At 42.0% G+C, this 23121-nt stretch overlaps 1 long non-coding RNA gene across 1 annotated transcript; it reads left to right on the top strand.

Moving 5' to 3' along the window:
- The first annotated feature begins 3368 nt into the window (after positions 1-3368).
- LOC123363544 lies at positions 3369-22486 on the top strand. The gene is made up of 5 exons (XR_006576798.1): positions 3369-3443; positions 11188-11279; positions 16629-16710; positions 19917-20119; positions 22270-22486. It is a non-coding gene; the product is annotated as an uncharacterized LOC123363544 (long non-coding RNA).
- The last annotated feature ends 635 nt before the right edge of the window (positions 22487-23121 follow it).

The following is a 23121-nucleotide window of genomic DNA, read 5'->3' as shown; positions in this document are numbered from 1 at the left end:
CAGGCGATTTGCCTCAACCTCCCATCCCTCCCATCCCGTCTCCCCCTTGCTCTCACAGAGATTGTGGAGCATACAGCAAGCAGCAATAACAACGGGGATATTTTTTTCGCTGAGGTCCGAGCGAGTCAGTAAGCTCCGCCATCTCCCCTTGAGACATCCGAAAGCACACTCCACCACCATTCTGCACTTGCTCAGCCGGTAGTTGAAGAGCTCCTTCTCACTGTCCAAGGCGCCTGTATAGGGCTTCATGAGCCAGGGCATTAGCGGGTAGGCTGGGTCCCCGAGGATCACTGTAGGCATCTGCACATCCCCAACCGTTATTTTGTGGTCCGGGAAGAAACTACCTGCCTGGAGGCGTTTAAACAGACCAGAGTTCCTGAACACACATGCGTCATGAACCTTGCCCGGCCACCCGACGTAGATGTTGGTAAAACGTCCCCTATGGTCCACCAGTGCTTGCAGCACCATAGAAAAGTAGCCCTTTCAGTTAATGTACTGGGTGGCCTGGTGGGCTGGTCCCAGGATAGGGATGTGAGTCCCATCTATAGCCCCACCGCAGTTTGGGAATCCCATCGTGGCGAAGCCATCTCTGACGACCTGGACGTTTCCTAGAGTCACTACCTTTGAGAGCAGTTGCTCAACGATTGCGTGGGCTACTTGAATCGCAGCAAGCCCTACGGTAGATTTGCCCACGCCAAAGTGGTTCGCTACTGACCGGTAGCTGTCTGGTGTTGCAAGTTTCCAGAGGGCTATGGCCACTCGCTTCTGCACACTCAGGGCTGCTCGCATCCGGGTGTCCTGGCGCTTCAGGGCAGGGGACAGCAAGTCACAGAGTTCAAGGAAAGTGCCCTTACGCATCCTGAAGTTTCGCAGCCACTGTGATTCATCCCAGACCTGCAGCACTATGCGGTCCCACCAGTCCGTGCTTGTTTCCCGGGCCCAGAATCGCCGTTCCACACCATGAACTTGACCCATTGCCACCATGATCTCCACTGCGCGGCGTACCCTGCTTTGTGAGAGGTCTGCGCCACTCTGTGACTTCCTGTCCTCACCGCGCTGACGGAGCCTCCTCGCCCGATTTCTCAGCAGCTGACTGTGGAAGAGGTGGACGATAAGGTGCGAGGAGTTGACAACGGCCATAAGTGCAGCGATGATCGCAGCGGGCTCCATGCTCGCAGTGCTGTGGCGTCCGCGCTGTAACCGACCAGAGAAGGGCGCGAACAGATTTCCCGCCGCGCTTTCAGGGAGGGAGGGCGTGATTGATGGTTCAATGATGACAGTTACCCAAAACCACCCTCGACACATTTTTTCCCCCAGCAGGCATTGGGGGCTCTACCCAGCATTCCAATGGGCAGCGGGGACTGCGGGAACTGTGGGATAGCTTCCCACAGTGCACCGCTTCCAAAGTCGATGCTGGCCCCGTTACTGTGGACTCAGACAGTCAAATTAGTGTACTTAGTGTGGATACACAAATTCGACTTCATAAGGTCGATTCCACAAATTCGAGTTAAGTAGATTCGAAATAGTCTTGTAGTGTAGACGTACCCTTACAGTCATTGGACATATGAAAGTATTGTTTCAAAAGAGCGCTTGAACAGTACACATGCAGTTCTGCATGCCCAAAGTTTTGTCCCCACAAACAGTAGTTACACATGCATGTCTGTTATACATCTGACTACTTCAGCCAGTGGGACTACTCATAGGGCAAATAAAGTTAAGCCTATGCACAAGTCTTTGCAAGATCAGGGACTTAGTGTTCATATAATAGGAAATTCTGAAGAAAATGTTTACTATTATTTATTGTTTCCAGAAGTGCTCACAATGTACTAGGTGCTGTACAAGCAAAGAAGACGTGGGACCTGCCACAGACACAACAGAGAAGGCAGAGGGTAGAGAAAAAGGCAACAGCAAGGAGGTCAGGAGGTGATTAGACATCCTGATAATACAAACTTTTAATTGCATCCATTTATATATGGAGCAATACAGATTTGCACTAGCTGAGGAACCAGCTCAGAGAGGTATAGTGACATATGAACAATTCCAAATTACCCCACCATTATAGACATTTCCACATTTTGCAAATTACACAAGACAAAAGAGGAGGATTGTCTCACAACATGGCAGAAAGCCAAAACATTGTCTTCATAGGAAGGGCTATTGTGGAATTGTGCCAATAATTTCACCTTTTAGAGCAATGTGTTAATTTTGTTATAAGAACACTTATGTGATAACAATTCAGATTTTCCCTAACAAGCTTCTTTAATAGTCCATCAGTAATTTTGCAAATTGCTTCCATTACTTTTCATACAAACTTGTATCCTTGATGTTTGGCATTTTCTAAATGGTATTTTAAATATAATTTTGCATTTTCATATCAGATGGCTGCATAGAAAGGCACAGTAACAGTCTGATTGATAAAAGGACATTGCAACACAATCCAAAATCTTCCCCTTTTGCTTTTTTTTTTAAACCACCCCGTTACTTCTGTATTGTGTACATTTTAAAACAAGCATACAGGGAGATCTAAAAGGCTAACAGTCTGGTTATAGCCTCAAAGACGACAAGTACCCTGTAAATACTTTATCTAGAAATGCCATCCTGTCCGCAACTGCTTCTTTGCAGAAGAGAATCAGTATATTTTCCTAGATACTTAAATCTATTTAGTATAATGCAGAAGGTTGAGAAGAAAGTTTGCAGCTGCACTAGCTTCTGTGTCTTTAGTACATTTAAAAACCCTCATTTGATGTCCCCCCCACAGCAGATAGCATTTAGCTAGGGTTAAACCATGGCTTTTGTGCACAAAAAGTACAACAGTGAATAAAAATGACTAAGTGCAGCTGTAAATCTCTAACAATATTATTCAGAATGAGTGAACAAATCTACACTACATCATAAAAAGGAAAATCATCCAATCAAGAAGTCTTAAAGCATATTAGACCAGCTTCCAGTGCTCAGTGTGGGAGAGAAACCTAGTATATTATCCAAAGTACTAAGGAGATTATCAATGGATTTCACTCCTGCATCCTTTTTACATCACCCATCTCATTAGAATAAGTAATAAAGGTGATAAATGACATCACAGAAAGCTGTGATTAATCAAAAAAGCTTGCTGAAATTATGTTCATTTTCTACCTAAACATTCAATACCACTTTCTAAAGTTCAGCTTTAGCTTTGATTCAACAGCAAAAAGTTTTAGTATCAAATCAAACTAACACTATTATTATGCAAAGCTTTTTTCCTGTATTCTGCTTTGCTAAATGACCCTTATTAACATGCAGATTGACTGGGGATTACCAGAAGGTCTCCCAAAATAGTCATCAGAAAATGTCTTTATAAAGGATACTTTCCTCTCCTGCACACTAGGCTACAACCACCAGAATACATTCCATAAACCTCTCTCCTGCTACTCACTTGTACAGTTCGGGGTAACTACATGATGGAGGTAGCAAGCCTGACAATCTAAATAATTTTGTTTTTACCAGCTAGCAGGGTCTATATTATTGGTAGGCTCTGTGAATCCCAGTAAAAATAAGGGTGAAATCCTGGCCTCACTGAAGTCAGTGGGAATTTTGCTATGTGACATAATACTTTTGCTTTAAGCTAATGAGTGGAGCCTAGAATAGATGTGATCTTAGACTGTGGGACTGCTTTGCTTTGTTTTTTCATTTGAATTGTATCTATATATAAAATCTAACACGATACATTTTTAAACATTTAGTGAGTTCATTATTTATGAACTTTTTCCCTTTTAAAAATATTGCTCTGTATTATACTTAATGGCCTATTCTTACCCATGTTTACCCACATGCTTTACTTCAGGCACTTGAACATGCCTACTGAGTTCATTCAGACTGCTTACATACATACTGTTCAGCACATATGTAAGTGTTTACAGGATTGGTTGAAAAGATGATGGCTGTTTAGACTAGAGAAGTGATGGAAAAAGGGAGCTGCAATAGAGCTATACCAAGTTCTCCTATTTACTGTTTCTCATCAAATAAGAACAAGGGGACATCAGTGAAAATGAAAATATAAAATTTTAAATTGACAAAAGGAAATGCCTTTTTATATGATGTGTCATTAGCCTAAAGAATTCATTGTCATAAGGTATCACTGAGTTAGCAGGGTTTGAAAACAGATCAGATATTTATATGGATAAGGAGAACTTTCACACTTAAATAGGGTATAAAATGTGTAAGGGATATAAACCCTCATGCAGCAGGACATGAGCCACCCACTGACCAGCAGTTAGGCAGAAACTTCCTTTATGGGCAAATTATTTAATTATGGGGTCTCTTGTGCCGTCCTTTAAAGAATCTGGCACTTTCCAATGTTGGAGACAGACTCCTAGCCTAGATAGATCATGGCTCTGACCCAGTGTGACAAGTTCTATGTGGCTATTGGGGCTTTTTGTCGGGGGAAGAGGGAGGATCTTTCAAAAATTTTACCAACTCATTGTAATGTAGCAAAATAGCAGCAAAGGTGAGATTTGTTGTTTTGTTTTTTTAACCAATAACTTTCCTGATTTAATTTGGGGCCTAGGGACTGTTACATTTGCGAGTAGGCTATATCTTTCTTTCAGTCTGTCTTTAAGGTTGTAGTTTAGATTCACTAATTTGTAAATCATTTCATAGAACTCCTTTTGGGCCCTTTAGTTCAGCAGAAGTGTGAGCAGTGGACCTGCAGGTGTATAGATGTGTTTCCTCCTGTTTAGAAAGAGAAATGAAATAAATAATAATGAAATGACAAATATGTCACACTCAACAATAGAGCGAAGCACAGAGCTTTGTACCTGAGGATCCACTTAAAGGGAAACTTCATTCCAATCATTTTAGAATTAACGGCACGTCTTCAATGCCTTATTCAACAAGCTGAGGTAGAACGCACTGCTCCCACTGACTTCTACAGGAGTTGCATGTGCTTACTACCTTTCAGGATCAGACCTGGAGTTCTTAAAACTCCTGTTCTGTCAGTTTTGGTGTTGTCTGGGTGTGTCTACACTGCACTTAAAAACCCATGCCTGGCTCATGCCAGCTGACTCGGGCTAAGGGGCTGTTTAATTGCGGTGTAGACATTTGGGTTCAGGCTGAAACCTGGGCTCTAGGACCCTGCTACATGGGAGGATCCCAGAGCTTGGGCTGCATCCCAAGTCTGAACATCTACACCACAATTAAACAGCCCCTTAGCCTGAGTCAGCTGGCATGGGCCAGCCATGGCTTTTTAATAGCAGTGTAGACATACCCGTGGGGCTATTTCTCCCCTCTAATATGCCTATGCCCCTTCCACTGACTTCCGCAGAAGTTGTACTGGTATATTAGGAGGTTAAGAATCCAATCTAGCTTCCATTGAAGTCAGTGGAAAGGCTCCTGTTGACTTCAATGGGAGGTGGATCAGGCCTTTTGTTTGGCTAAATTCTGTGGCTGCCTCCTGATAATGAGTCCTAATTGTTCACATCTTTTCTTTGGCCACTACAAAGTTATAATATACAGTTCTAGTTTTGAAAGCTGTAGGATGATGATTCGATTATGGTTACAAAGGAAGACAAACTTTTCAGTGATTTTTTTAACCGAATTATTGTTCTTCCTTGATAGCAGGAGTCAGAACAAATATAGAGGAGGTTCAGATCATGTCATTCCTAACGTAATTCATATGCTGCTCTGTTATGTGCAATGACAAATCACTAGGGATATCCTTCATTCAGGAAATACAAAACTTGACACACTACAGCAGGAAGAAATATGGGTCAGAGCCTCAGCAGGTGTAAATCGAAACAGCTCGTTAGGAACGATGGTGATTTACACCAGCTCGGGAAGTGACCCAGACTACTTTTGGTGAAAATGCAAACCTGATCACCCTATTGCCAGATCTGTAATCATCCAAGGGCAGAATCAGAATCTGCTATGAATTCCACTATCCCTGATCAAGTATACAGACCTGGTGAACTTTCTGAGGTCAATCTCCTATATCTTCAAAAGGGCAGAATCAAGTCCAAGTGCTGTGAGGAGCGTTTATGAGTAAACCTCTTTTATTTTGTATTTTGTTTCCAGTAGTGCCCACAATGCGCGAGATGCTTTTCAAACATAAAAGAATGCACAATGCCTGCCTTGAGTAGACCAGTCTATCAAAAATTTAGAATACAGTAATCGACTGTAATTCACATAATATTTAAAAACAAATAAACAACATTGCTACCCTCTCCTATTTCCGGCTTAGAAATCGGAGGCACTTGGCCTCCACTACTATAATTAAATCACGAGAGGTAGGTTTTACAATTGCATGCAGTCGATTTAATATTATTCTTCCAGCTGCTATAGTGATCGAATAAACAGACGGCTTCTGCTTTCCTAAGATATTTGCAGAATATCCATCACTATCGGAGCTAAGTGGTAAAACCCAGCACAGGACAAACATGTAGAACTTCTCTAGCGCCTCACTTTGTAACATATTCACATTTAAAAAGGACGGGTGAACTACTAATTTCTCAGGCTCTGTGTTTCTGCCTGCTTAATGACCAGCTCCCAAATGCCCCGTGTTTCTTTCTCCCTCAGAATAACATAGGTGTGTCAGGAGATAAATTTTGTTGACCTTTTGTCTGTCTCTATCTTCCCAAGTTTGAGTAGTTAATGTGGTTTGTAAATAACTTGAAATTAGACTGGTAAAGAAATCAAATCGAAAGAGTTTTCACCAGTCAGTGTCCTCTAGCAACAATTGCCATCTATTAAAAAGCAGACGGTTCTGCAGCTCTCATAACCCACCTCTGAGCCCCTAACAATGGACAGCTCCCTACGGCCCCAACAAACCAAGAAGCTGACACAGCCCGCAAAAAGCAGAACACACAGGGAAATAGGAAGGGCTTAGACACACAAGCTTTCCACATTAGATAGTGCTAGTAAATAATTCATGCTGTGATAGCAGGACCACAGCAAACACTCCACATGCAGACAGTCCATTTTTTGTCTCTGAAGGTTGAGTATGTAAAAATATGTTTTATATTGTAAAGTGAAGCCTTTCTGCTCTATAGCAGCTTTTAAATGTAGCCTTTTCCCTTGATAGCTTTTTTTGTTAACCATCCTTAGACCTCGACTACTACATATTTTTTTCTTTCATGATATTGGGTAAATGTTCATGCTGGACAGCCAGTGTGATTTCTGCCTCCCCCCCCCCAAAAAAAAAAACCACAACTGAGTAGTTTCAACATAATGGTAAAAAACTCCAAGATCAAACAAAAGGAATCTCTGTCATAGAAGCATCTCCTATTAAAAGGAGGAATGTGTGGATGGTGAATTACCCTGGGGCTTTGAAAGAGGAATCAAGATGTCCACTTTTATGGATAACTTTTCTATTCTAGAAGGTTCTCATGCCACCCTCAACTGTAGTGTCTGAGCATCTTCCAGCAGTGCATTAGGAACATGACTAACATCTGTCATGTATGATTTGCTCTCTCTCTTAGCCTCTCCCCAAAGGGAGAACTGCGTGCAGTGTGTGATTGATTTTGGAAGGGTTTTGATTCTGTTTTTTTTTTTTAATGTACAGACGGATCTGTGTTTATGTTACAGAAGGCAAGGTCAGAAAAATGTGCATTGCACAGACAGTGCAAGGTGGTGAGGCATGTGATAGTCCTTAGAGCCTATGAGAGTTCATCCCACAGTCTGAGACCAGATCCCGAGAAAGTTCTTTCTCCTGTATAGATGAGCTCTCCTCTTATTACAGAAAGTTCCATCGTGATGGAGGAGCATAGCCATTGATCACAGAGGTCATCCTGGAATTTTAGGTGATTTTTTTATATATGCTGGGTCCAGGCCATTGAGCACCTTAAAGAAAAGGATTGATACTGTGAACATGACTTGATATTCTATGGGAAGCCACCAGTGTAGAGAGCAGAGGACAGCTTTGATGTGCTCGTGGTAGCCGATGTTGCTAAGGAGATATGTTGTAGCTGATCCAAGGGGACACCAGCATAAACCATGCTTAGCTTTCAGGGCCAGAGTATTAAACAGGAAAAAAAAATTATGTTTTACTGGGAATGTTGGCTGGACATAGGACATAATGCAACAAAGAACCCCATAGCATAATAGGATGCTAGACCATTAGAAATTAGAATGACACTGTTTGCTTATTTATGTGGGGAGCACAAAGAAGAGTGTCTTCTAGACTCAGGCATATGCAGTGGATGAAGTGACTGACTCCTGTAAAGAAAGTAGAGGGCCAGTTTTTCAAAACTGACCATCCAAACTGTCTACACAAATTGTGTATTTGCACACACGACTGCAGGCCATCTTTGAAAATGTGTCCCTATTAAAATTTGCAAATAGCTTGAGAGTGTTTTTAGTATGAAAGGTTATACATATATATTATATATATGTATAACATATATGTTATATATTGTGTAATATTATTATTTTCCTCTATTGTCTGCAATTCACTGGATGGCAAATGCCCAGTTAATTTAATGTGAAACAAAAGGGTAGTCCTTGCTGATGGTGAATCATTAGGTACTGTGACCATATATAGACCAAACAGGATTATTCTTGAAGAACTCAGCAGTTATCTAACTTAAAAGTCTGAAATGTTTTAAAACTAATGTTATTTCTTTAATAAGCCACCTTTACCCTGCATTTGCAGTTACTATCAGACAAACATGGCAATGCAATCTGTTCCTTCCATTTTGTTAATAGGCCATCATGCCATTCTAGAGATGGTAGTTAGTAATGTAAAGAGGCTGTATTGTTTGTTTAACAGTCAAGTGACAAATTATTTAATTAGCACATATGCCATTTGTCTCCACAGCTGTGTTCATCATTCTAATTGCAAAGCAGTCTTAATTTATTACAGATATATTGCTCCCTAATACTAACACAGTAATTATATGCTTCCATTATCGCACTGCACCCTGTGTAAAATTACTCATTCCTCCACATAGAACATACCTCCCTCCTAGCGAAACGTATACACATTGCTTTCCAAGAAAAGGGACAGTCATGTGCACATTTAAAAACGTAGAACTTCCCTGGAAACTTTTTCTAACCTTTACCTTTAAACTTTTGATTGATGGAGTGTTTTTTTGTTTTGTTTTGTTTTTTTATGTAAAGCACACAGTGCTGTTTTGATATCTCCACCTACTGGAGAAATCACACCACACACTAAGAAATCTGCTCCTTGCTTCTTAAAAATACTCATCTCCTCACCATTCACTGAAGAAAAAATTCCACTTACACCCCTCCTCATCTGGCCTGCTTCCCCGGCCAGAAAGGGAACCGTGTAAACAATTTAGTGTTCACCAAACACATTTGTAGGCAATGTTACCTTGATAGATTATAAAAGAGTGTCATTGATTGCAACTATCATACATGTTTATTATATACAGATGAAGGTATTGAGTCTGTCTCCATACGTGGGCAAGTCTGAGTGAAATTTGAGCATTATGTATTTGTAGGTAACATTTTACAATTTTGGTAACCTTTTTTTTATATTTTGGAAACTAGGCCACACTAACAGGACCTTTCTTTAATAGAAGAAATAGTTGTGTTCCTGACACTATTACATAAATATAACGGAAGGAGCTATGTTGCTCTTTAAACTTTGCTTCATAAGAGAGAGAATAGTTGGCCTTGTCAGAAAGTGAAACTGATTAGAAACAAAACTGAAACTCACTAGGGGTGAAATTAAGTGAAGTCACTGGGATTTCTACATGTGGATAGCTTGTAGAAACAAACTAGTCTCTTTGAAGTAAATGGGATTTTAGTATGTGCCTATTATTTAGCACATGCTTAAGTCCTTAACATTCTGTCAACTCTAATATTCTAAGACATTTTTGTTAATCACACAGATAAGAATATTTGTTGGTGTTTTATTACTTTATATGATTTTAACCAGACTATGAGATTACTTATATGAATAAACCATAAAGTAATTCACAATTGGCATGATAATATATTACCTCCATGGACATAAATTTAACTTTTCTTTTTAATCTCTTACACAATAGTAATTAATTAATTTAGTTTTAAATTTTAAGTCTGCTGAATTTTCTTTTGTGAGAAAAATGCATTATTGTTTGATCATCAGCAATGCCCCGATGCTGATTAGTTAATTCTCCTCCAACCTGAACTGCAGGAAATACTTAATTCCTGTTTTTCTATGTAAATTTAATGTAATCATCAGGGGCGGCTCCAGGCCCCAGCATGCCAAGCACGTGCTTGGGGCGGCATGCCGTGGGGGGCGCTCTGCCGGTCGCCGGGAGGGCAGCAGGCGGCTCCGGTGGACCTCCCGCAGGCGTGCTTGGGGCGGCGAAATGTCTATAGCCGCCCCTGGTAATCATATAGTTTCAGTGACAGTAATATGCTACTATTTTCTTATAAACACCAGTAGAAAGATTCCTCTTCTGAAACCATCTTTGTATGTCTAAAGTCACTATCCCCAGCATAAAAGACGTTTATTGTTATTACGCAACTGTCAAAGCCACATCTAGGTGTATATTATTCACCTAGAATGACTGACAGGATGGATAAAATGTCCCCTGAGGTAATGCAGACCTAAGAGAAAGGGGGGAAAGGGCACAGTAGATGGGCCTTGTCCATGGTTTCAGGTGGCAAACAGTCAGGGACTCCTCCAGCAATGCCTCCCTGCCAGACGCCAAATTCAAAACAGCAAATGCAGCTCTATTCTTTCCCCCCCGCCTTTTTTTCAATGTGGAATACAAGGCCACTGCCAAAAACATATCCAGCACAATCAAACATCAGATGGTGACTCCTTTCCCACAGCTTGTGTGAGTGAAAACACTGAAATTATACCCATGTTTTAGTGGCGAATCCCCTGGTGTTCAAGCGAGGCAAGCCCAGCACAGGGCTCTTGTTCTCCTGCTTTTTGTTCCTGGACTTGCACTGTTTTTAGCACTGGACACCATTCAGCCTCCATTCAGTATTGTATGTCACTTCACATATGGTTCATCCGCTCCAAATGTGTGCATGTACCCAGAAAATGCAGCTTTTCATTATGTATTCTCTATGTAACAGAAAAGATTAAGATGTAAGCCTACTGAATGCAGCAGGAATTAGTTGGACAGATGAATAAGGGAAAAATGAATCTAGAATGATGGCGGATTTAGTCTAATGATTGTGGGAGGGCGTTAAGAACTTGGTGGTAGGTTTCAGCCCTTTTAATCCCAGACTGTGTGTGTATTTTGGCAGGAGAAATGTTTCTTCAGAACTACATCTAGAGGGATACAGTAAAAATACTTTTAACTTGATACAGAAGAAAGCCATCAAAAATGTCATTCAAGGTATTGAATCCCTTTTTTAAACTCTCTTTTTTTGTTGCTTTTGTTGACGACTTAACTTTTCAATAATCAGATTTTTTTTGAAAAAATAGTTTAGTGAAAGTATAGACATTCTTCCTGCATTTATGCATTTGATTCTGTTTTTCCTCTTTAAATATAATTTCTATGTATATCTACTAATGAGGGAACCTTCCAGTGAAAACCTGAGCAATGACTGAATTCTAACAGGAAAACAAAACTAATATGCACTAAAGTTTCATTATACTCTTCATACACAAATAAAGCCACACCAATGCTCCTGAGGTTGTGTAAAAGGTATTAAAAATACAGCAATTTAAAGTGGAAGTTATGGAAACTGGGAACTGCAATGACTTGAGCAAACAGAAAAGCAGTTACTCTAATATCAACCATTTTTATTGTCTTACAGAAAATGAGAAGGGGGAAAAATCTTAACCTTCAATAGAAAAAATTGGAGTAAGCTTACTTCCTACAACAGTTTTCACAGACAGATACTTTTTTACAACCAATTTTGATTGAAAATCAACATTTGCATCACAATAGAGATATTTCAAAAGTACAAACACAAAAGACTGCAACTTCAGAGACTTCTTAGTCAGCTGTGTTATTTAGCTTCTAGTACATCATCTCATAAGGGCCTCAGGAAAGAGATATTTACTAATTCAGAACATCAGTGGGTATTCTGTTAACTGCTCATTGCAAAAATATCAGCAGTTGTCTCCTTTTGGTAACTTATGTTCACTCTTTCAGCGCTCTGAGTAGTCATAAGTAAACACTTTAGGTCTGAAGCATGCTATTTATTGAGGTAATTCAGTTATATTTTTGGTGAGTGCATTTTATTGTTAAAGTGGTCTTTATAAAAATGAAGCTTTCTACATTACAAAAAAAAAAGAGGGACAGTCACTAGCAAACAGCTACGATAAATTATTGTGCCTTCTGGTCAACAGTGCATGCATTCTGACACATCTTAGGCACATGGTGTCCCTGGATGGCTTGAAGCATCTGTCTAGCCTCCCCCATGCTATCTGCTGACAACTTAGAAATAAGAAAATAAAAGCCCTTTTTTTTTTGTCCATTCTACATCTTTATAAAAAATTTAGAACAATTCCCTTTAAATGTCTATTCCATGTGCAAAGGTACATTTATGGAAAGGCCAAGTTAAATTTTGGAGAAAGACTATTGTACTATGGATCCTTTTTAATAAAGGGGCCTGTCTTCATACTCTGCGTTAATTTTGCTTAGCAGTTCAAGTAAGATGTAATTTAAGGCCCAATTCTGTCATGTCCTGAGCGCCTTCATTTCTTTTTGGGTTTGACCCTTTGTTTCATTATTAGATCCCAGTCTGCAAGCACTTCATATGTGAGTATCTTTATTAGCACTGTCAACCCCAACAGTTCAAAAATAATGAGGTAGGCTTAAAAATAAGAAATATTTTTAAAAGGGTGGGCTTTTTATTTGCCTTCTCCTTTTTGAGCCTTTAGAGTTAACATTTTCAAGCTTTTCTTTGCAAACATAGCAACAAGAAATTTAATTTTTTCATATGAAAGCTGTGATTCTCATGTAATCACATGATTCCAGGAGCTGTGACCTTTAGAAAAACACCAAATATCATGCAGCTTTCAATAAAAGTGTAAGCATTGGCTAAACTGCTTTATGTGCATCTGAACAGTCTCACTGAAGTCAATGGAGTTATTAGAGTGCAAAGTTACTCACACACATAAACCTTTGTAGGATCAGGCTATTAAACAGGAATCATTTTAAAGAATAATAGTTTAAATATCATATACATACATATGCCTGAGTATAGTGCACTCCACAGTAATTATCAGATCAAAATATTTTTTCTTTCCCATCTTCTATATGCTAATTATTTTATTTACTCTTTTTGAGAAAGTGGGGAGAAATGCTAAGAAAGAAAGAGACCACAATTGCACCTATTGTCATTATATTATTTCTGAACATTAAAAACAAAGCTTGTTCAGTAATAATCCCTTTTAAAAACTGTCTAGTAACCTAACCAGTTACTGAGTGTAGAAAATAAATATAAGCTATTTACAAGGATAGTCTAGTTTCCAGTCACTTCAAATAAGTTATAACCTGTTTGAACTCTCTGATTAGTTTAATTTTTAATTGTAAAAGATAATTCATTCAGGTACATGTTCACTATTGTCAAGCTAAAATAACACATAATATACCTACTCCTGAAATCCTTACCCACCCACCACTCCCATTGGCTTCAATGGGAGTTTTGCCTGAGTAATGACTGTAGGACCAGGCCCTTTGCCAGTAAATCTCATGTAAACCACTCTATAAACTTTTTCCTTTGGATCCAGTACAAGTTTCACAGTGGGACATGTTTTTCTCCTATTAGAATAACTAATCTGAGATAATTTTCACTATTCTTTTGCTGCTTTCACAATAGGAATCATGCTTCATTTTGAAACTGTTTATGTCTAGGTAATAAGCTCTCTTTTTTCAGTGACTTTAATTACATGGTAGAATCTAAATAGAAATTACAGCATTCCAATAAACAAAACAAAAACGGTGTGCGCACAATGAATGGATCATAATTTGCCTGTAGGAACAAAACAGGCATGCCCTGTGCTTTGTCCTTGTGTATATTTAGGGTTATCATCAGTGTCAGGGCTTCTAAAGTGTCTTTCTGTGATAAATACAGGGCTGGACCATGGAAAATCAAAAAACAAACTCCCATTTGGAGGGGCAATAACTTTTTCCTAAGAGGGGAGGACTAGGCCTTTTGCCTATTATCTCAGACTTACTTCTGGTCCTGTACCTCTTCCAAGGTAACAGGGAGAGAAGGATCACCCACATCACACAGCTACCTTAAGTCTTCCAGTAGCAAACAAGCAAGAGAGATCTTCTCATTGTGACTCAAACAGAAAAACCTGTTTGCTTCTAAAAAGCAGTGTTCTTTCTGATGAAGGCAATTCTATGCAAATTACTTGTGTCTAGGAGTCAGTATCTGAACGCTCACAATTGCCTTCTCGTTCAGTGAGCTCTCAATGTTTTGTTGTGATCATTTTTATTTACATATTTGGATGACAGTAGTAGCATCAAGAATCCCCAGTCAGGATTATGGTCCTGTTGTGCTAGATGCTGTGCAGACAAATATGAAGAAATTGCATTCTAGTTTTGGGGCCTGATCCAAAGCCCATTGAAGCTAATGGAAAGACTCTTATTGACTTGAATTGACTTTGGATCAGGCCCTAAGTAAAGATACAAATGAGTTTAATGATGCAAATGAGAGAATGGGAGAGAGAGAGAAGAGGAATAGTGATAGAAATGTGCGGTTATATAGATCAGCTGTCTACATGACTTGATGGTTTAGAGACATTTAAAGTGTTTTAATCAGAAAATATAGAGAAGCAAATCAAACAGATAGCAACAATCCCACTGGCCGTCTCCCTAGCCATTATTGGCAACTTTCTTTATGGCTGTCAACAGAAGTGAGTCTTGAGGAGGCATGTGATGGCAAGGCAGTGGTAATGATCTTATTTATGTAGCTGTAAAGGCCCAAACCAAGACTCCCACCCCGGTGCTGGGCACTGTATAAATACAAAGAAATAGACAGCCCTGACCCCAAAAAGCTTACAGGCTACACTGACAAGACAGGCTAAAGGTGTGAAGGGAAGATGATGTAAAGGGAGGTGAAATGACTTGACCAAGATGCAGGTCTCCTGGTGCCTTATCTAGCACCCTATCAACTAGACCACACTGCCTCCCTAGGAAGATAAGAATATAACACTTTCATTAAACATGGGGCTCAGATTCTGTCCTCAGAGTCATACACATGACTTCCGTCTCCTGAAAGAGCTCTGCACATGTATGTAAGGGTAGAATTTGGCCTGGGAAAATGAACAGTGCTTAAAATTTAGGCTCCTACATCTACCGGGTATTTAGACACCTAACTGTAAGAGGTCAGACTTTCAGACATGCTGATCACCCCCCAAATCCCACTGAAATCAATAGGCGCTGCAAGTGCTCAGCACTTTTGACAAGCAGGTTTCTTTTCTGTCAGATCTAACCATGGATTTAGGAGCTTAACTTTAGATAGCAGATTTGGTATATCTTGCCATTGCTTTCTCTTTGATCTGTGTAGCGTATATATTCGCTTTGGGAATGAGACAATTTCTCTGAGCAATTATTTCCACGCTTTCCCCCCACTTTCTACCTGGCAATTTACTGTCAAATCTGGAAATATTGTTATTTCACTAATATAGGTCCTCCTCCTCAGAGGGGCGAATCACCCTCAGCTCTCTGACCAGCACCTCTCATACTCAGGCTGATCCTGCAGTCTTCAAATGACTTGTCTCATGGGTAGGACTACTGGCATGGCTAAGGGGCTGCAAGGTTGGGCCAATGTATTTTATTTTTGGTATATATTTATTCACATGAAGATTTAATTGTACAGTGTTAAAGGCAGACCTATCAGAATACACAGGTATGGTCCAGTCACGGCGCATGTACCTCTACCAACTGACACTTAGTATATTTAATAATAATAATAAAGATCTTTAAATTATAAAAAAACATGTTAAAGATGTGTGTACACCTTTAAAAATAAACTATAAACATAATTTAGATTAAACCAGCAAGATGCTCATTTAATACTAGTGTGAGAGGTGAGGGCCTGATTCTACAACCCTCATCAAATGACAACACCTTATTCACACAGTTTCATTGAAGTCAAGGGAACTTCACAAAAGAGTCAGAAATGAAATCTTGGCTCCAGTGAAATCACTGGCGAATCTGCTTCAGTGGAGCTGGGCTTTCACCCCAGTTGTAAAAGTAAGGGTGGCAGGAGCAGGCCTGACATATACAAGATGACACTATTCAGTGCACAGATATAGCATAGAAAATCAAAAGACACAATCCAACAACTCATTCTGTGGGAGGGGAATCCTGCACCCGTGAAGAGACCCATGGACTTCTACAGAATTGGGGTCTAAGAAGGAAGCAAAAAAAGGTCGTCAGCCCCAAGGATGCCACCAATCTACTTTGAAACAAGAAGGCAGTACGTGACTCACTAGTTTTATAAGTCTGGCTCTTCATAAGCCATTTCCACTGAATATTATCTAACATTTCATTTATAGCCCCAGGCAGCCAGAGCTCACTTGTGTGTTGATTTAAATACATAAAGCACAAATCCCATGCTTGCTTTATGGAGAAGGAAGCCACTATTCAGGGAAATACAGTGCATGCCACAAGAAATAGTTTAGTCAGTAGCATCTTGGCAGGTGCTTTATTTCCCCCAAAATATTCCTATTACATTAAATGGTTTAATTTTTTTTTAAAATTTGTGTCCTTTTGTAGGTGAATGATCAGTGGGGGACAGCTGACATGGAAACAAATTACTTCTCATCCCTAGGTCAGGTTAGAGGTCACTGGAACAACGGTAAGAGGAAGATGCCATTTTAGTAGCATGCACTTGTATATGTCCCTGGCCAAAGGGACATGAAAATTCAGTCTATCCCTCCACTGCCCTGCTGGGCCCATGCCACCTAGAAGAATTCTTACAGCCTTAAAGATACAGGAACTCACATCTATGGCCACACGGAGCGGAATGTTCTCTTTTCAGAACAAAAGGCAACTTTGTGATTTAGTTCTTTTCAAAACAAGACCTCATCTCTGGTTGGGATGGCCGAGGGACTCAGTCCAGTAAATTAAACCATCAGTCCAGCAGAAGCCAACAGAGACCAGCTGAATTATTAGACTGTCTCATGGAATTTCCTGTAGGTCAGAGAGCTGCTGAATTTCCATCCTTGTTTCAGGAAATGTCCTCTGCTGCCATAGAGTGAGGAATAGGTCCTGGCAGCTACTTTGAACCCATCCGCTCATATGCCTGTCTAATGCCCTAGCTCCCAGGTCCTGTGATGGTCGCTAGCAGCAAGCCATTGAAGCAACACATATTGGGAATCAGCCTCCTGACCAATCAGGGGAGTGGCAAATAGTGGTGGTTTCTTTTGCCAGTTCCCACAGATACAGTACATGGGCAGAGAGACAGTGGGATGGGGGAGGGAAATGAAGAAAGAACCAGAGACACCAGCAGGGAGGGGAGGGAATGTTCCAAAGGGTTTAGGATGGGGGCTGAAGAGAGGCCACCACTATCAGAGACTTTGGGGGAAGTGAAGAGAAAAACAGAGCCACCAATGGACTTGTGCATGGGGAATGGGGCTGGGAGGGAGAGTTAACAGAGAGTGGTATGGCTTAGAATGGATATTTTGGGGGCAAATAATCAACCTGGCCTTCACTGAGCCTCCTATTTTAGATTTGCAAAATTGCAGGTGTGAATAACATTTTGCACCTGCAGCTACTGCCACTTCAGCATCTAAGTACCCTCCTGACCCACAAAGCAAGTCTAAAGACGTCCAAGTAACCGTAGGTACAAATGACTGGGCACAAAACAGGAAAAATCTTGAAAAATCTTGAAAAATCTTGTCCTTCATGGAGGTGGTGGGAAGAGGGGTCACTTTCAGTGGTGTTGGAACAGTTTTTATAGTGGGGGTGCTGAGAGCCATTGAACCAAACTAAAGCCTATCTATGATGGAAACCACTTCAAGCCAGGGGGTGCGGCAACACCCCCACGCCCCTCGTTCCAGCACCCTGGTCACTTTGAATTTGCCTTAGCAGGCCTATTTGAATAACAATCAGCAATTGTACCTTATTTCAAGCTGGGACACCTGAGGAGGTACAGGGCTACTTATTAGGCATTGCATGGTCACTACTGAAGGGAAGCAGGAGGCCAAAACTGGGAGCAACCCAGGGGGGAGGGATAGCTCAGTGGTTTGAGCATTGGCCTGCTAAACTCAGGGTTGTGAGCTCAATCTTTGAGGAGGCCACTTAGGGATCTGGGGCAAAAATTGGTCCTGCTAGTGAAGGCAGGGGGCTGGACTTGATGACCTTTCAAGGTCCCTGCCAGTTCAAGGAGATTGGTATATCTCCAATTATTACCTAACCCAGATGTCCTATGTAGCCCAGGAGATCCACTGACCCCCTATAGGCCAGTAACCACTGAGGCTACCTTCTTCATGAGCAGGGTCTGTATTAAAACAGAGACAGAGTCACTTAGTAGACTGGGACCCAGACCCATTTGAGTCTCTTCTCAGCTTTCTTTGGTTTGGAGGGTGACCACAGGAAAACTGCTTCTCCATCCTATTTGTAGATTTCATCATTCTCAGATTACAGTTGGGAAACTGAGGCACAAAGAGGTTAAGTGATTTGTTTAATATTATGCAGGAAGCATGTGTCAGAGCGGGGAGCAGAAACCAGGTCTCTAGAATCACCATCTCCTGCATTAATTATAACTATCCTTCCTTTCTATACATCCATAAAGATTATATTGATTTTCCTGTTTTTAGTCACAGGGAGTTTTTTAGCCATTATGTAGCAAAAAGATTTAAAACCCTAGTTGGCTTATTTAATTTTAGTAGGCAAAAATTCCCAGCAGACTTGAAAAACCTGATGCATTTCATTGTTTGAGTCCAGATAGAATACAGTTAAAATGATGACAGGAATAATTCCCCTCTTTAAATTAAAGCCTCTGTATTATAAGCGTAGTGCTGACTAGAACTAATGTAGATCATTTCATGGTACCAAATAATTTAAGCACAAAAAGTCTCTGCTCCATATTTAAAGCTGTTTTTATTATAGGTATTAGCCAGTAGCATTTACTTGAGAAATAAGAATAGAATAGAAAAGCAGCTGCTTCCATAGCCAGTGTCTTTAACTGGCCAGCAATAGAAAGCCATGCATGGGTCAAATAACCCTCTCTCCTCTTCTGAGGCTTAGGAATTTCCTCTATAATACACAAATTGTTATAGAATGTAAAAATCAGTTAAGATCTTAAACTTATAAGTGCTCAATCACATAAACCACCAAACCAGATTCTTTTATTATTTAATAATTGTATAGCAACAGTTTTTTTCATTTACTAATGTAATTTTCATTTTGATTGACACCATCATTTGATCTATTTATTCTTGTGATGAGGTGGACAAACTTCTCACTAGACCAGGTCAAAAATGGGTTAATGGTCTCCCTCAGCACCTGCCAGCAATATCAAACCTAGAGGGAACATATGCGAGGAAGGAGGGAACAGCAGGCTTCAGAGCTGGACTGTCCAGCCGAGGGACCTTAGGTTTGTGGTAGAGAGGACCTAGGGGGTGGGCTGAGCAACCATGAGCTAAGGAACATAGGAGAAACCAAGCCTGGGAAGAAGGTTGGGCAGATTTTATGTTGTCTTATTACTTGTTGGTTTGTCAATGTTAAAACCCAGAAAGAGGGTGAGTTTTGACCCTACATGGTGTCTATGGACTGTCTTAAAGCAGGTGGGAAATCACCTGCTCACAATTCTTGAGGTGCTAACAAAATACCATCAAACAGAAGGAAACAGCAGTGTTGTGTGTTTGCATCTCCCCCATGGGTTCCCCTCAGTTTTGATTGCCTCACTGCCCATAGCAGTGTGGAGGGGGAGCAAAGATGCCATAATGATTAAACTGTAGCCAATTATTTTAAACAATCACAACCCATGAATCTACCCAAACATTGCATCCTAAAATCATCTGAGAGATACAACAGTATCTCCCTTTTTGTCAATTTCAGGAGCCATGGGCAAGCTGCTGTGCTCAAGGCTTTCCTTTCAAAGTCCTACCTACACTAGAGCATTCTGGCAACCTGCCCTGTGTAAGAGGCACGTGGGCAACAATGGACCTGGCCCCTCCCTGCCAACCTTCAACAGCAAGGAGATGCATGGGTCCAAAGCACAGGCTGTGGCATGAAGAATTCCAGGCATCTCTCATAACTTGGTGAGTGGAAGTGGCCTCAACTCAAGCAGAGATGACCTACTTTTATCCTTTCAAGATATTACCCACAGTAGCAGACAGCATTGATGTTACATTCTCAGTTGCTGTTTGTTGCAAGAGTGAGTTTAAGGGCTGGGATTGGGGAATTGTAATTTTTGCTCCCTTAATTCTGCTCCTTTCCCTCAGTCCTCCTGGCCCCAGTTTGATTTCTCCCAGTTTCCCTTCCTATTCACATTTGTCTACCCCAATCACTTTCTCCTGGGTTGTGCTCCCCTTGCCTGCAGCAAGGGACATTGTGTCAGCCAACAGCAGCCACCACCTGCTCTCCTTTCTGCGAACCAGCCAGCAGGGAAAGAGGGCAGTGAGCTGTGAGAGGAAAGTCAGTCTGTCTGCCTGCTCAGCAGGCCGTGCTGTGATCCCCAGGGGCCTGGAGGAGCAACAACATGCAGATACCCTGAGCATCCTGCTAAGATGCACACAAGTGTGGTAGAAGGCTGCAGGTATGAGTGTCGCACAAGATATATGATACCTTTAATTAGATCAGTTTTATTACAAAATAACTTCTTAAAACCTATCAGCACACTGAGACTCAGGGCTTGTCTGCACAGTGGGGCAACGTGCATTACAGGGGTGTCATTTCTAAAGTGCACTAATGTGTTGTACATTAGTTTGTCCATGTAGACCCAGCTGGTGCACACTGAAAGTTCCCAGTTCTCTTTAACGTAGCACTGTTAGTAGTACCAGTAGTATTGTTTCAAACAGCATTGTGTTAAAGTGTGCCAGGGGTACTTTAGTGCATACCAGCAGGGTCTACATGGACAAACTAATGTGCAACACATTAGTGCGCTTTAGAAATCACACCCCTGTAATGTGATGGGGTGGACTAGGCTCAGAGACCCCTTGCTGGAGGCCTCAGTGTCCTGTCACACCCATCCCAGGAAAGGAGCAGTAGAGGAGTCTTCCAAGCAGCCTAGAATGGCTACAGGGAAAGCAGCCAATCAACATCCAGGACAGCCATATAAAAGGAGCCTCAGAGCCAGACTGTCAGTTCCTTGCTGGACCCAGAGGAGTACAGTAGGTGCTCCTGGATGGCCAAAGGGGATTGTAGCACCATGGACAGCTCAGTGCTGGCAGGGACTGGGGCAGTGAGGAAGAGCTGGCTGCTGGGCCTGAACTTAGATGAGCCCTGAGACAAGGCTGAAGCTTTGGCAAAGGTTGGGGCTGCAGGGAAGTGGCCCAGGGAACTGAAAGCAATGTAGTTAAAGGGATGTGGTAGCATGTGACTGCTATTCTTAGGGTCCCTGGGCTGGGACCTGGAGTAGGGGGTGGACCCAGGTCTCCCCTCATAGGCCACTGGGGAACTGGCCTACAATAGGACAGCAATAAACCCCCAGAAGGGGATCAGAATTACTTAGTGGCCCAGCTCAAGAGCTGGGGCCAGAACAAACAGAAGATGAAACCATTGTCTCCAGGGAGGAAGCCTTGAGGGTACACAGTAGTGGATTAATCACTAGGCCAACGGGGCCTGTGCCCAGGGGCCCTGGCCAATTGAGAGGCCCTGGAAAAATGGGCACCTCCACACCCTGACTTGCTCCGCCCACCTGCCCAGTGCTCCTGCCAGGGAGTGGGGCAAGCCCCCATGCCCCAACCCTGCTCCCCATCAGGAATGCTGAGCAGAGTGGGGGAGGGGTGCGGCGAGGCAAGACCCGACCCCATTTGCCCAGCAGTAGTGACAGGCGGGAACTGCAGGTGGAAGGCATGGGGAGGGGCCCCCACTTACTCTGGCCTAGGGCCCCACAAAACCATAATCTGCCTCTGGGGGTACAGCCTGATACCAGGTCCAGAACTACTTAAAGACCCCAGACATAGCCGACCAGAAGGGGTGCTTGTGAGAGGTGGGTACCACGCCATTACAGACCACTTTAATATGTAACATGTTGGAGTGCTTTAGAAATGACACCCTAATGGTGTGTATTTCCATACTGTGGAGACAAGCACTTAGAAGATGCCTTGGAGTTTTTCCCCAAGTTGCCTCCCTCAGAACTGTAACATGTTTTTAAAACATCCTTATTATGCAGTTGGTCAGATCCATCCCAAGACTTTTGCCACTAGCATTCTTGCCATTTTCCCTCCTGCTTCTCATAAATCACTAGGCAACTATGGTGACCTGTGAGGATGAAGAAAAGAACCAGCTTGTGGATGGTGGAGGACAAAGATCATGGTAAAGTTCTACCACCCGTACTGGCAGAGTGGTTTGTTGGATGAACAACATCCCCCCTCACAGCACTCCAGAAGCACTCAAATTTCATTCACCTCCAGAAGCAGACCATCAGAATGGAATTCTTGCACTACAGGCAAGATGCACCCCAACCCCAGTTGCAGGAGGTAACAAAATAGGTGGTACTCAATTGTTTTTCAGCCTGCCTAGCCCTGCCTCAAGCCCACACAAGCACAGGTTCCCTTTGATAGAAACTTCTTTAATTTTACCAGGTAAATGTCCACAATGGGCATGCTCCAGCCCAGTGCTGAGCAGGACTTTCCCTGCAATGCAGCTCTGAGCTGCTGCAGGCTGTGTGGATTTGGGGCTGGACACCTGACCTGAGAGCAGGGAGACTCTCTCTCCTGTGCCATCAATGACCTTCATGCTGAGCCCAGTTAGCATGGAGAAGGAAGTGGACTCATTTGAATGCAAAGGGGACAAGACCCAGACCTATGGGAAAGCCAGGTGTGGGGAGTAGTTTGTGAGAAGAAGCCTAGGGTATGTGTGGGAGACTGGGACGGGGACTCTGGAGGATTAAGACTACGACATGCCAGAAATGGGATAAGAAGCATGAGGAACTGAGAATGGGACTGGGATAAAGAGCCGGGAGAGGAAAGAGACAAGACTGGGACAGGAACTGGATGGGATGGGGCAAAAAAGGTCCAACTTGAGAAGAACGGGCAGAAGAGTCTGTCTAGTAGAGCACACTCCTCTACAGAGCCTGGAATTGACCCCAAGATTCCTG

The sequence above is a fragment of the Mauremys mutica genome, chromosome 1 (genome assembly GCF_020497125.1).
Source record: "Mauremys mutica isolate MM-2020 ecotype Southern chromosome 1, ASM2049712v1, whole genome shotgun sequence".
Classification (NCBI taxonomy): domain Eukaryota; kingdom Metazoa; phylum Chordata; order Testudines; family Geoemydidae; genus Mauremys; species Mauremys mutica.
This window is presented reverse-complemented; position numbering and strand designations above follow the sequence as displayed.